A 13,440-nucleotide genomic window follows, 5' to 3' on the forward strand; every position below is an offset into this window, starting at 1 on the left:
TTAGTCCACCTATGTCAGAAAAAATGGGTATATCTGTACTGGATGTTGTGATATCTTAGAACTATTGCCCCCAACAGGAATATTTCCTAGACGTCTATCATATCACCTGTCTTATGGAGGTAGTAATATCGAATGCCATAACAATCTAGTCTCCCCTCAGCAGTTTGGCATGTCTGCAGGATTTTTCCATTTGCTGGATACCAGTGGACACTTGTTAAAACAAGGTATCTCAGCCCCCATCCATCCCATTATCCAGGCCCAAATCCAGTAAAGCAAATAAGCAAGTGCTTAACTTTAAGCATATGAATAGTCCCACTGAAGCACTTCACCTTAAGCTCATGATTAATTGTTGTGCTGGTTTGGAGTCTTATGAGTAAAAGGGTTGCATAAAAATAAAACGTAGCAGAAAGTTTTGTTTAAACATTTTTGGCAAGCGGTATAAAGATCATCTTGACCTCCTATGCTTTGCAGTCTCAAAACAATGAGAGCTTTTTCTCACTTCTTTATGAAAATCAGTTTCAAATTGCCATATTTATATATATTTGGTAGCCTTAATTTTACATACATTTTCATAACAATGATGACCAGATTTCATGTCTTTATTTACTTTATACTGTATATGCATATCAAAGTTTTCAGTGACATTGTCCTCCTAAGAAGCTGCTCATTAAAGTGAATGTACTCCTGTTCACTAAACTACTCCAGTCTTCATCAATGCACGAGGTGATCCATTTTCCATTGCATTCCCTGGGGAAAGTGCATTCTACATACAAGGGCAAATTCAACACAAGAGGAAGTGCTCTAATCTCGAAAAAGCAAAACATCCATATCCTATGAAAAGACATGCTGGTGTGTAAGTTAAGGATCAATGGCAGGTCTAAGCTGTTCTCTGGCCACTTGTGCAGAATTTTGTTGTAGACCTTTCCCCAGTCTTGGGAATTAACCATGGCGTCCACTGTATTCACACACACACAGAAAGCTGAATGTCTTCCATAAAGCAAACCATCTTCCCCCTAAATGTGCCCAAATACTTTAAAATAGAGTAACTTTGGGCACACAGTGACACAGGTATGAAAAGATAATACAATGGATGCAATTCTCACCTGTCACACAGATGTATTTATAACAAATACAACTCCTATTTCATACATAAATATCTTTGTCAGTTAAACAATGTTATAAACCAATTGTCTTAAAAATCCTAACCAATGACTCATTAGTCTTAAAGATTTAAACCCGATAACCCTTTTTATGCAGTATAAAATGAGTAGTGAATAATTACATGCTGAAACCTGCCACTGAGAGATGTTGGTTTAAGAAAAGAAAAGCAATTGTAAAGTCATGGACATGCAAAAGAGAAAGTCCTTGGATATCAATTATAATCTTGGGTATGAAAAACATGCTATTCAATGGTTTTGTACAAATACAAAGTTAATCTCAGGCCTGTATGGAATATTCTCTGGGAAGCTGAAAAGATTACAAGACACAACCTTTATATGGGAGAAAACCTTCTTCCAATGAAAAAATAAAAAATATCCCAAGTTGGTGTTAGTGACAGTAAACCTCAGTCCAGAACCCTTCAATTTGCTCCTAGAAATGCATGTAAAGTACTTACAATAGGGAGTGCTAGTGAGCGAGAGGGACAGATGCTGTAGTTTCTCACTGATCATCCATGTCCATCTCTCCAAAGTCAACTGTGCTTGGAAACTTCCCCAATCAACATGGCTATAGCTGTATCTTCTTAGCAAATTGCTCTAGTTCTGGACCTAACATGACCTCTGGGCCAAGCATACCTAGACACCTCACCCCAGTGAACAGTAGCAGAAGAGACAATGAAAGGGAAAGGCAAACTGTTTTTGTTGTTTTGTTTTTTTTAATCAGCATCCTCCTCTATTCAACTGATATTACTAAGGCTGTTATTACTGTGTCCCTCTGGCTCCCATAAAGAGATTACAGAACCTGTAAGTAGTTTACACGAACTTCCTGTATGTGTTGCCTAAAATGTGAGTGTGTGCATATGGGCTAATTTGTTCAATAGACAAAATTGCCCTACTTTTGGTAAAGCACAGGCCTAGATGAAGGTTATCTGTTTTGTTTTGAAATATCACTAAATTGTTGGGAAATGATTTTTTAAAAATAAAAAAAAAATACACATTAGGACATATAAAACATCATTTGTGTTTGTTTAAAATTAAAGCTGATAGAAGGAAGGGGAAAAAATCCTCCATTTTTTCTCGTACTTCAGTATTGATAGAAATTTTCCAACCACCTCTAGTTAAAATGCAGACTAGATGCCAGAGTAACTACACCTGTAATGCCTGAAGATACCTCAGGGAAGCAAGTCTTGGTCTGTACTGAGATAAGTGAACAGTAAAGACTCTCTGTGATAAGAGGAAACTTCTGAAGAGGGGTCTTGGCATTTGTTCTACCTCATTATAGCTATCTGACTGATAGCCAGAACATTTCTCAATGCGGCAGCTCATTAGCAAGTAAAAACTGTGACATTAGTAAAAATGTTGATAGATGTGACGGATGGTGTGAAGTCTAGATTGTGTTGTCAGACTGAGGTTTATTGTATATATTCCAGCCTTGTACTTCATTATATGGAATCAGTGTATGAAGTGTATATTGAACTGTTAGGAGGCAGTTAAGTACTGACACAGCCATAGTTTGATTGTGTGGACTGTAGTGGCACAGTTTGGTAGGATCACAAAGCAACTATCACTTCCAAAGCTTCCCCAGGTATAGATGTTTTTAAAGTCTTGTCTTGGTGTTGGTGCATATATTAAGTGTGGAATCTGACATGAATGTTACTGTTCAGGAATTACCTTGGTTATGTCTACTTTGCAATGTAAGCCCAGCATTCGAACTCTGGCTCAAGCCTAACCCCCTCTTCCATCTACACACAAATCGCACTAACCCAGGGTCCCAGGATCCCATGGGGGAGGAGGGTCTGAGCTTGAGTCAAGGTAGGACCCAGGGCTCATGCCCTATTACTGTGCAGTGTAGATGCTGCCCCACTGGACTTGTGTTCTGCGAGTCCACAAAAAGTATTCCGCAATCGCATGGGTCAACTTTCTTTGTCCTCTGGACAATCAAGTTTGGTGGACAGTCAAGTTTTCCCACACTGCCCCACAAAGAAAGAGGTAGAGCTAGGAAATCTGGGATATGTGGTTCAACTTGGGCCCACATAATGCAGTGTAGATGCTGGATTCCCCCCAGTTTGGGACCCAGGGTTCAGCAAGTCCTAACCGGGGGTTTCAAGTGAGCATAAATGCTCAAGCCCTAGGTTAACAAAACCAGGGTCTGCTAACTTGAGGTTTACTAATCCTGAGCTTACCCTTCAGTGTAGACAGACCCCTGATGTGTATATAGGTGCCATAAATATATTTGTGTCCATATCACATGTTACACTTTTTTGGGGTTAGTAATTTACTACTATTGGTGTCAAGTCCTTTTGCCTAAGATCAAACAAGAAACTGCTGCTGGATTTTGATATTCAATTGGAGCAATAATGAGGATTTGGATTTGTTCTCCATTTAAATGGTTATCAAACAGCTTTGTGACCTTCAGGAACTTTCTCTTTATTGTGGTCTGGGGTTCCCACCCTGTATGCTGGTTTTATACAATGGCCTACTTGCAGCAGATACAGTACACTGAAAGAGTGCAAGATCTCTTTCCACACTATATACATACTCTTCAGCAAGGTCTTTCCCAAACTGCTGGCTCTAAACAGCTGATCACTTTCTGTGGCCTTTTGGACCAATACTTGAGCTTCTTGTACACTACAGTCAGGTTCCCTCTTGCCTGCATAAGATGGCTAAACCCTCAGCATGCCTTGAGGTTCAGCAAGAGCAGTGGAAGAAGTAAAACAGCAGATCCACTTCAGCAGTCTCTGTTGTGGCAGTTCTATTCAATGCCCTCATTAACTGTTAACTATGGAATAGTCCCTAAATGGAATTAATATTTGTCAGCATATTATATCACCTATGCAAAATTGTACTAAAAACTTACCAGCCCAGGCACAAAATCTACTCACCTGTTACCAAGATGATGATGGAAACCCCACCCCCAAGGTATGAATGATATTTAACTTGCCAATCAAAAATCACTCAGACTGTGTGAATAACAATTTGTGAGGCTGTAATTTGCAAGATGTCACTTTTTAAGCTACTCAGTCTCTGTAGAAGACTCAGTGCTCCCTGCCCACACTTAATTTTCATATGCAAACCATCTTATTCAAATTTTACACACATCACTTTGATGCAATTCTGCTAATACAACAGCATTTTCCTTTTAGGGGAAGATTATATCTTGAACTGCTTTTCAGATATTTTTTAAATAAAAAAGTAAGTAGAGCAGAAAAATCTTGTCACTGTGTATGTATGTATGTATATAAACAAGCTGTGCTTTCAGTGGGCCAGATTCTGAAATCCTTACTCAGGCATCTGACGTAAGAGTGATTAAAGGAGCTCCGCATTTGGTCTATTATTTTTTATTTGCAAACCATTTGTCTCATCATAAAATACTGGCAATAAGCCTAGTTTTAAACAGGCTGCCCTAGAGGTTGAGTGGTAACACAAGTTTACCATGCAGGAAAAGTCTCAATTATATCCTAAGTACTGGCCAGCACTCCTAGGCCTGTGCTTTGTTACTACCATGATGGCCTTTCCAAGTGGATTAGAGAGAGAGCAGGTACTTCACAGGGGACTTCCTAGTCTAGAAGACATACAGTACCAGCTATGCTGGCCTAATGTTTGTGGCAATGGTGGTTTAGGACTAGAAATCAAATGGGATGGTATTAAAAGCGTATTTAAAAATCTGGAGAAAGCCATTTGCAGTGAACACCAAGTAAAGGGGCACTTTATTGCTGCTGTAGGATAAACTCTTGCATACACAAGGGGCTTCTTGATCCCTCCATTCCCACCCCATTTTCAAGCTCCCTGTTTGCCTCTAGTTCAGGGACTCCCAGCAGCATTCTTACACCAGGTTCTCTCTGTGCCCCCATTCCTCTCTGTGCCATATGGTAGGGACTCTGTTCCCTTTCCCCACTCCCCCATACCAAATGCTCTGTGCCACCACCAACTTCTATTCCTCCCTTCCCTCCACCCACAATCACAGTTCGGGGCAACTGCGCCTGTATTTCCCCTCTGTGGGCTGTCAAGAGCACCTGCTCCAGGCTCCTCAGCCATCATCTCTCTTGGGTAGAGACTTACATCTATTTCCCTCCTGAGTGGGGGTTTTTCAGATTGCACAGATTCCAGCCTACACTGTGAATTCCCCAGCAAGACAGACTGCCAAAGCAGGCCAGCATCTGCACTTTGCTAACTCTCTGAAGACTTATGAACAGCATAATTGCCAGCAGTTAAGTTACCACACAGCTCTTTCTAAGCAAGCACACTGATTCTGCACACTGACCACATTACAGAGAACATAGTTAAAAACAATAAAAGAACTTACACGCTTGCTAATAAGCTTACCAGAGATCAGCCCCACACCCAGTTTCAGCAGGGGCTTTGGTAGGAACCAGTCCTTCAGAACCTACAAAGACTGTGAGTGGTGGGGTGTCATAGCAACTTTAGGTCAGAATATGCACACCTATGCATTAGGCCCAGGCTGTATGAAGGAGAGACCAACCTATCTTCCGATTCTGGGAACAGGTAATCAGTACACATTGGTGCCCTCCTCAGGGAGGTAGCTTCAAAAGGCTGGGTTTTTGTATAACTGGAGGTGGGAATTCTGCATTCATCTCCCTCTCGAGATTCTCTAGGCAAACACTGGATACTATTTGTCCAAAAGTCCACTTTTGTCTGGCCCACTGTGCAGCATAGTCCTCTGACGTTCATAACTCTTTTTGGGCTCACACTACCACATAACCTTTGCATTTAATACAATGGACCACAAAGATACTTAAACTTAGTTCAATAATTCTTTTTTTTCAAGGATATTGCAGGAAATTGCTGAATCTGTCACACCATTTCCCCAATCCCCTCACCAAGATCTGTATGCCCCATTGCCTACGCCCCCTCTGTGCACAGCCATGCTCCCTTCCACTATACCAGGTGTTCCAATTCTTCCCCAGTGCCAGGAGCTCTGTGTACTCATTTCCTCAAACCATTCTCCCCCCCGACCCCGGTCTGGTAGATATGTCATTCCAGGTGTCAATATTTTAAACTATTGGCATGGTGGGCAGAGTTGATGGCGGATATTCTTCTAGAATGTGTTAAGGGCTGTTGTCAACTGGATCTTTGCTCTATAGACAATTGCAAAGGTGCTTGAAGCTGCTGAGTCTGCTTACTAGTTGCAAGGTATGCCAGGACCCTCCCTGAGCCTCTTTTTCCCAAATTTCTCCACAATCAATAGTGTTCTGCCCACTGCTGCTTAGAACCTTCTGTGAAATTTTGGAGCTGATAGGCTGCAGTGTTCAAAAATTGTGTTAAAGACACACACACACACAAATGCCATCAGATTGAGTGTAAGGCCCCCCACAAGCTCATCCAACAAGATTTATTGTTCCTACAAACCCCAGAAACATAGGGTTTGACATATTGGATCTGACCTGAGGTCCATCTAATCTACTATCTTGTCTCTCAAACAATGGTCAGCACCAGACACTCCTAAATCCTTCCTCAGAACCCTGAAGAAGGCTGATGTGAAGTAATCTGTCCCGCACAGTAGGTCTTACCTTGATTTCAAATAGTTAGAGATTGGCTTAAACCTGAAGCATGAAGTTTAATATACCTTCCAAAATTTTTGTTCTCATTAATCTGATCACTGTGAATATTCTTGAGATTTACGTAAATGTCCAAGCCACTGAACTATGTCACATATTCTTGAGTGCCACCTACTGGCACTGTTCACTTTACATATGCAGCGAGTACTCCCTTAACTGCGCTGTGTCCTGTCATGCAAAAATGATCTTTGGAGGAAATAGAGCAAGGATTATAGGCGCATAATATACACCTCTACCCCGATATAACACGAATTCGGCTATAACGCGGTAAGGAAGTGCTCCGGGGGGGGGGGGAGGCTGTGCACTCCGGTGAATCAAAGCAAGTTCGATATAATGTGGTTTCACCTATAACACAGTAAGATTTTTTGCCTCCCGAGGACAGCGTTATATCGAAGTAGAGATGTAGCTGGCAATGAAACCATTAGGACACTTCCTGTGCATGTGTATCAAACATCCTCTCAAATTGCTGCATAGACCACACTTGTGCTGTGAGGTCTTTCAGACACAACCCACCACATACAGCATCTTAGAAAGCCTGTACCATTTTAAGTTTGTTCCCGTGTCTTATGAACCATCTGTGTCTGAATGATGTGTTTACTGTTGGGCCCAGTCTTTCAATCCGTAGCCGTGAGTGGCCCCCGGCAAGTCAATGAAACCACTTGTGTGTGTATACAGGCTGAAGAACTGGGCTTTTAGCTTGCAAGCTGTGTGGGGCAGGGCCCATGTCTTCCTCCATGTTTGTACAGCACAGATAACATTTGACACATAACAACAAAGGATAAAAATCAACCTCAGAATAAGTGTTTTTTCACCTGCCAATTAAACCAATATGGAATATTAATATAATATATGGAGATATACCTATCTCATAGAACTGGAAGGGAACCTGAAAGGTCATGGAGTCCAGCCCACTGCCTTCACTAGCAGGACCAAGTACTGATTTTGCCCCAGATCCCCAAGTGGCCCCCTCAAGGATTGAACTCACAACCCTGGGTTTAGCAGGCCCATGCTCAAACCACTGAGCTATCCCTTCCCCCAAATTAACTTTTTTTTTTTACAGGGCTGAATTTGGCCTAATGCATTGCTATGATGGAGGTAGAGTGAAACCTCATTGACGTTGGCCGGCATGCTACATTTATCCTGAATGAAGGAAAGCTAAAGAAGCAGTTAAGATCCTTTTTGGTGTAAGAGCTGGAACCATAGGAGCCACAACCCAAAACACAGGCAAGGCTGGTCAGAAGCTGAGCAATATAGGTGGAGGGGTTTCACTGGTGGCCAAGGGCTGGGTAGGTGCGTGGAGGTATATGTGTCTGTGGGGAAGCAATCTCCAGAAGTAGGGTGACCAGATGTCCTGATTTTATAGAGACAGTCCCGATTTTTGGATCTTTTTCTTATATAGGCTCCTATTACCCCCCACCCCCATCCCGATTTTTCACATTTGCTGTATGGTCACCCTATCCAGAAGCAGCCCTCAAGAGAAGCACTGGTAATATGGTTCTGAGAAAGAGCCAAAAGGGAAAGTGTCTTGGGTAGTGTGCTGGGTGGAAAAAGGCTTATAACTGAGTAAAGAAACTGCCTCCTGTTTGAGCCCTACGGTGTTCAGGGAAACAGGACTTTGTGTACACTTGTAAATAAGCAGGATTGTATCAAAGAAATACTCACTCACTATCAATTTCTTCTCCTAATGGAAACAACCTCAAAGACCCTGAATGTTAGCTAACTGCTTGGGTCAAAAGAGGTAACAATATTAAAAGCCTTGTGGGGGTGGGGGCCCCACTGTCTTTGTTTCGAATGCTGGCTCCTGCCTAGGCCTGATCAGCTCAGAAGAGCCCCACTGGGAGGGTAATGCTCAGAGGGAAGCTGGCTCACCATTGTGTTGTGATAGACTGAGTAGCATTCAGAAACCTAAACATCAATAAAAATGGTTAACCTTAGACCATTCTTCAGTATCTATTTGAGGTATTCAAAAGAATGTAAATTGCATCTATTTCATCGGCTTATTTCAAAAGGGGTGTAATGGAACCCTGGTGACCTGAATTATTGCCAACACTTCTGTTTTTTCTGAGAGTCTCCCATTATTGGAAAATATCCTAGGAAGGAGTTTCTCACCCTTCTACTATTGTAGGCTCTCCGGAATTTGTCTTGCCGACATCTGTCTCCCAAAAAACAGTCAAGGACATGCTGTGCTTCAGGTTCCGTAAAGATTTTATTTTTGGCACTTACCTATCGGTTGGTTTTGTGTGTTTTTTGGTTGTTTTTCCCCCCTCTCATTTTAAAACCAGCACAACACATACAAAGCAGCTATTTTGGTGTGTGTGTGTGGTGGGTTTTCTCCCTCCCCACCACCACCTGGGTTGTCACAGAAGGTATAAAACAGAAGTAAAATAACATAGATTGCTGAATCTTTAAAGGGTATTAATTCAATGGGATAAACTGCAGTTAAATAACTTTTTTATCAAGCTAACTGGGTTAGGTGGTTAAAAGCAAGAAAAAAAATCCTAAAAAACATACATTAGGTAGCAGTTTATGTGTCAAGAAAACTGAGAGAGATTTTGACACTCTGATGTCTAGCAGATAGCACTTAAATCATTTTTCTCCAAACTTCAGTCATAAAACTTCAAAGAGTTTTAGCCATAATACAAATTTTTAGACTAAGAAGTGGTGTTTGAAGTTACTTTATAGGATTTTGCTGTAAGGGCTCCAATTGATTTGTAGTAAGATAAAAGAAGAAAACTTTATTTTCGAAGCTTTGTCGGAAAAAGCTTAGCTTCCATTGGTCGTTTTGCCAATATGCCTTGAGGGGATGATGATGTCGACATGGATATTATATGCCTATACGAACTGAACTGAGTTTACACCTCCTGCTGTTTGTGTTATGGTTAAAATCTGTCACAAAACTAGCAGTGATTTATTAAATGTTTAATGAAGTAAGACAAAAACTTCAAGAACTACAAACAGAAAAATAGAACATCACATTAAAGTATAATAATATAGGTTACATTTCTGAATTTTTTTTTCTTATTTCTTTTGCTAAAAATGTGAAAAACACAATTAGAAATCAAGGGAGTATCAAAAGATTATGGGGAGTCACAGATCATTCTAACAAGGGTTGTGTTTTAGTTTCTTTCTAAACAGAAGAGTAAAAAAGAATATGAAATATTACTGTTCCATTCTTTTAAAAAAAGGCAGAATCACAGAATATCAAATCTTGCCCATTGAAAAGTTTTCAGTGTAGTAATATCATATAAGACATAATGCTATCTCAGTATTACTATTGAATAATGTCTCCTTTAGAAGCAGATTCTAATCAGAGATGTAAGATTAAATACATCTCTCTAGTAAACTGATTTTAATTTTATCTAATTAATTGAGTTGAATTTATCATTTAAGTTACAAGCTAGTGACTGCATTCAAATCTGGAATCTATTTTATTTTCAAGAAGTTTTCAGGAACTATTTTTTTCCCTCCTGATTCATATCCAATGTTTCTGCAGTAAAATGAAAGGGAATATTTGTTTAAACTCACCTATCAGAATATGTGAATATTAATACTGAGCAAGTATACTCCCTGCACTTTAGTGGCAGTGGTTATTTACATTTCATTGTACAGTAAGACATTACTCTAGATTTTATCTTACTTCTCATTGTAAAATGTAGTTCACGTTTGACTTGCCTGATTATTTATGTGCTCCCTGAACTAAAAATTCATGAAACAGGACATGATGGGGTTTCAAATTGTAAAGCCATATTTATTCTGATATTTAACTACAGGAACATCAGATATGAATATGGCCATACAAGCACCATAATTCAACATGAAACTTTAGTGGAATTTGCCAGAACTGTTGTGTCTCACGAGCAGTTACATTCCAATTTGCTGTACAGAGTCACTTGTCTAAGTTGTCAGTCTCTATCCAGAGACATTTTAGAATCCTAGCATGTGTGTCTCCTGGGGTACACCAGAAAGCAACGTTGGTGTCCAAGTTTAACTTTTGACCTGATTTCCTGAAATATTTGTCCAGACCTTTTATATCTTAAATGAACTGGTAGATGTTTGATATGCATAGAAAACTAGCATCACAATTGCAAACAAAATGCAGTTCCTGATTAATTGAAAAACATGCCATTAACAGACTCGCTTAATATTTTTGTTTAATAATATTAGATTAATACATTTACTAAATAAACAAGCTGACCTTTCAAGCAGTGCAATCAAACATAGCAAAACTCCAGACTGACACCCATTGTAATATGTGAATTTAAGTATTTGACCCACTCTTTTTTTTTAAATATAATGTCTTTCAGATTTCTGCTTTTCTGACACTGTTACAGATTTTTAACAGTGGCTTTAAGCTGTATTTTTCTCTCCTTTAAGACATTGGTGAAGCAGCCTAGATGTGAAGGAAGAATACATCCACAAAATTCTCCTTTAAAAAAAAATCCTTTAACTCTTAGGCTGCTGCTATTTTTTCCCCACTTTGCCAATTGAAGAAACACAGTGGGAGACTGCCTACAAGTGTTCATGGCTGCCTGAGGGTTATTATAGAAGAGAACCATTTCTTGAGATACTTATCAGTTAAGTTTAGAAGCAGCAAGAAAAGCTTAGAGTTGATCACTTCTGCCCTCGCTACTAGATGTCACTGCCTGTGGCTGCTGTAGAAATATTCAAGGGTGCTGTAACTCTGCAAACCAAAAAAGGCAAATGACATTGGAGATACCCTTAATCCTTGGCCTTATATAAACTAATCTACTGGGGGGGAGGTGTGTGTGTGTGTAAAAAGATTTATTCTTTCATCACCTATTTAGTTGAGTGGGTGCCATGTTCTCTCTACAGTATATCTGATCATATAATAATGCAAGCAGATTGTTATACTTAACATATAAAAGTTCTTATCTTGCCCTTTAATAACTTCTTGCTTTTTAAAAAAAATCTGAGCTTCTCATCAAAGGCTTGAGCATATGAGAAATCTCTGGCAATTTCAATTTGTTTTCTTAGCATGGGTATTAGTGATATAAGCCTCCTTGTCTTGCTTGCGGTGTTCTGGGAAGCCATGCTTTTAATCATGCTGCTCATCGCTGTGGGATTGTTGCTCAGCACCATTGAGAATGCACCTAGCATTTTATACTTTAGTTCCAAATTTAAAATTGATTTATTTTAATAGTTTCAAAACACGTTGAATAGGCTCCCCTCCCCCCCCTTGCCTTTGTGCATAGTGCTTTGAGACACTTGAGTTTAAAATATAGGTGGTTGTTCATGTAGAGGGACATCACTGTTGAAGAATGTGTTCAGGAATCCAAGGTGTAGCTTTGTCAAAAGCCAAAGAAGGCAGTGCCAACATCCTGCTTTTTAAACTGCAGGGTAGCCATCGTCCCAAACGCAGGACAATTTTATATAAAATGACAGAAAATAAAAGGCAACTGCAATTTCTTTTTGCAGTCATACAACTTAAAATACAGTATGAGTCTCTACTGATAATGGACGAAATTCATCCCTTTTACACCAGGAATTAATTTGGTCCCAGTGTTTATATTTTAATTATGTATTTACCACCTTAAAAAAAAGAAGCAGTAACTCGATCACAGGATAGAAGCATCCTTGTGATAAGGATGTCATGTGCATAAATATATGCTATGCAAGAATCCATTGTTTGAAAGACATTTTAGAATTATTTTGTATATGAGCTTTATGATTTATTCGCTGCAGAATAAATGGCAGTGTATCTATTATATAACATATTCTGTTGCTCTGTATTGTCTATATTAATATGAAGTCTAAGATAACATTTAAATCAGTGGTTTCATAAACTCAGATTTACATTGCACTTGAAAACACCGTCTTAATGCAAATGTATTCATCCATTTCTTCTGCTTTAGTCCACAGGACATCTAGTGGTAGACTGTGCAATAACACCAACTGAGTAAGGCTGGGAGTTTGATTCTGCACCTTGTCACTTGCACCTGTATAAAATGCTACCACCAGTATGGCTACAGAATTTGGTTTTGATAGCATTTTGTACCTCCTTTGCACAGGAACAAACAACTACACCCAGTGTAGACTCATCCCCACGCTATTTAGAAAGACATCTATTCAATCATCAGACACACAAAACCTAGTAAAAACACCTGGAAATTTTGAATGCAGCCCGGTTATAAAAAATGCAAACAGAAGACCTGTTCTGTTGGGCTGCTGACAGCTTCCTTTGAAATTACTGGAAGCTGAGGGTGGTCAGCATTTTGCAGGACTGAGCTCTTAATAGGATTAAAATGTAGGGTACATTTGAAATAATAAACATATTTATATGATGTAAAAGGAAACCCATGAGCTGATTTAAACTTAAAAGTATATATTTTCTTTAGGAAGATTTTTTTTTATTTAACTATATTACAGGGAATATTATGGAAAATTTGTATTGTTGTGAATCTAGGTGGGCAGCCCAGTACAATACCATAAAATTGTAACTGGAGTGTTATAACAAAACCTTTAACTGCTTAATCTAGGTATTTCTTTAAAAAATGTGCTATAACACTAGACAGAACTGTTTCCAGTATTTACTGGCATTTTCCTAGTGGAAATAATATACATGTAGGGCTTTATCCTGCATTTTTGTTTGTTTGTTTCCAAAATTTCTGGTGAAGTCAATGAGCTTTGGGTGCACAAGGAATCAAGGATCAGCCTTGTGATTATAAAACAGCAAACTGATGCAGACA

The sequence above is a fragment of the Terrapene carolina genome, unplaced genomic scaffold, assembly GCF_002925995.2.
Source record: "Terrapene carolina triunguis isolate 2854851 unplaced genomic scaffold, T_m_triunguis-2.0 Scaffold211, whole genome shotgun sequence".
In the NCBI taxonomy this organism is placed as follows: domain Eukaryota; kingdom Metazoa; phylum Chordata; order Testudines; family Emydidae; genus Terrapene; species Terrapene triunguis.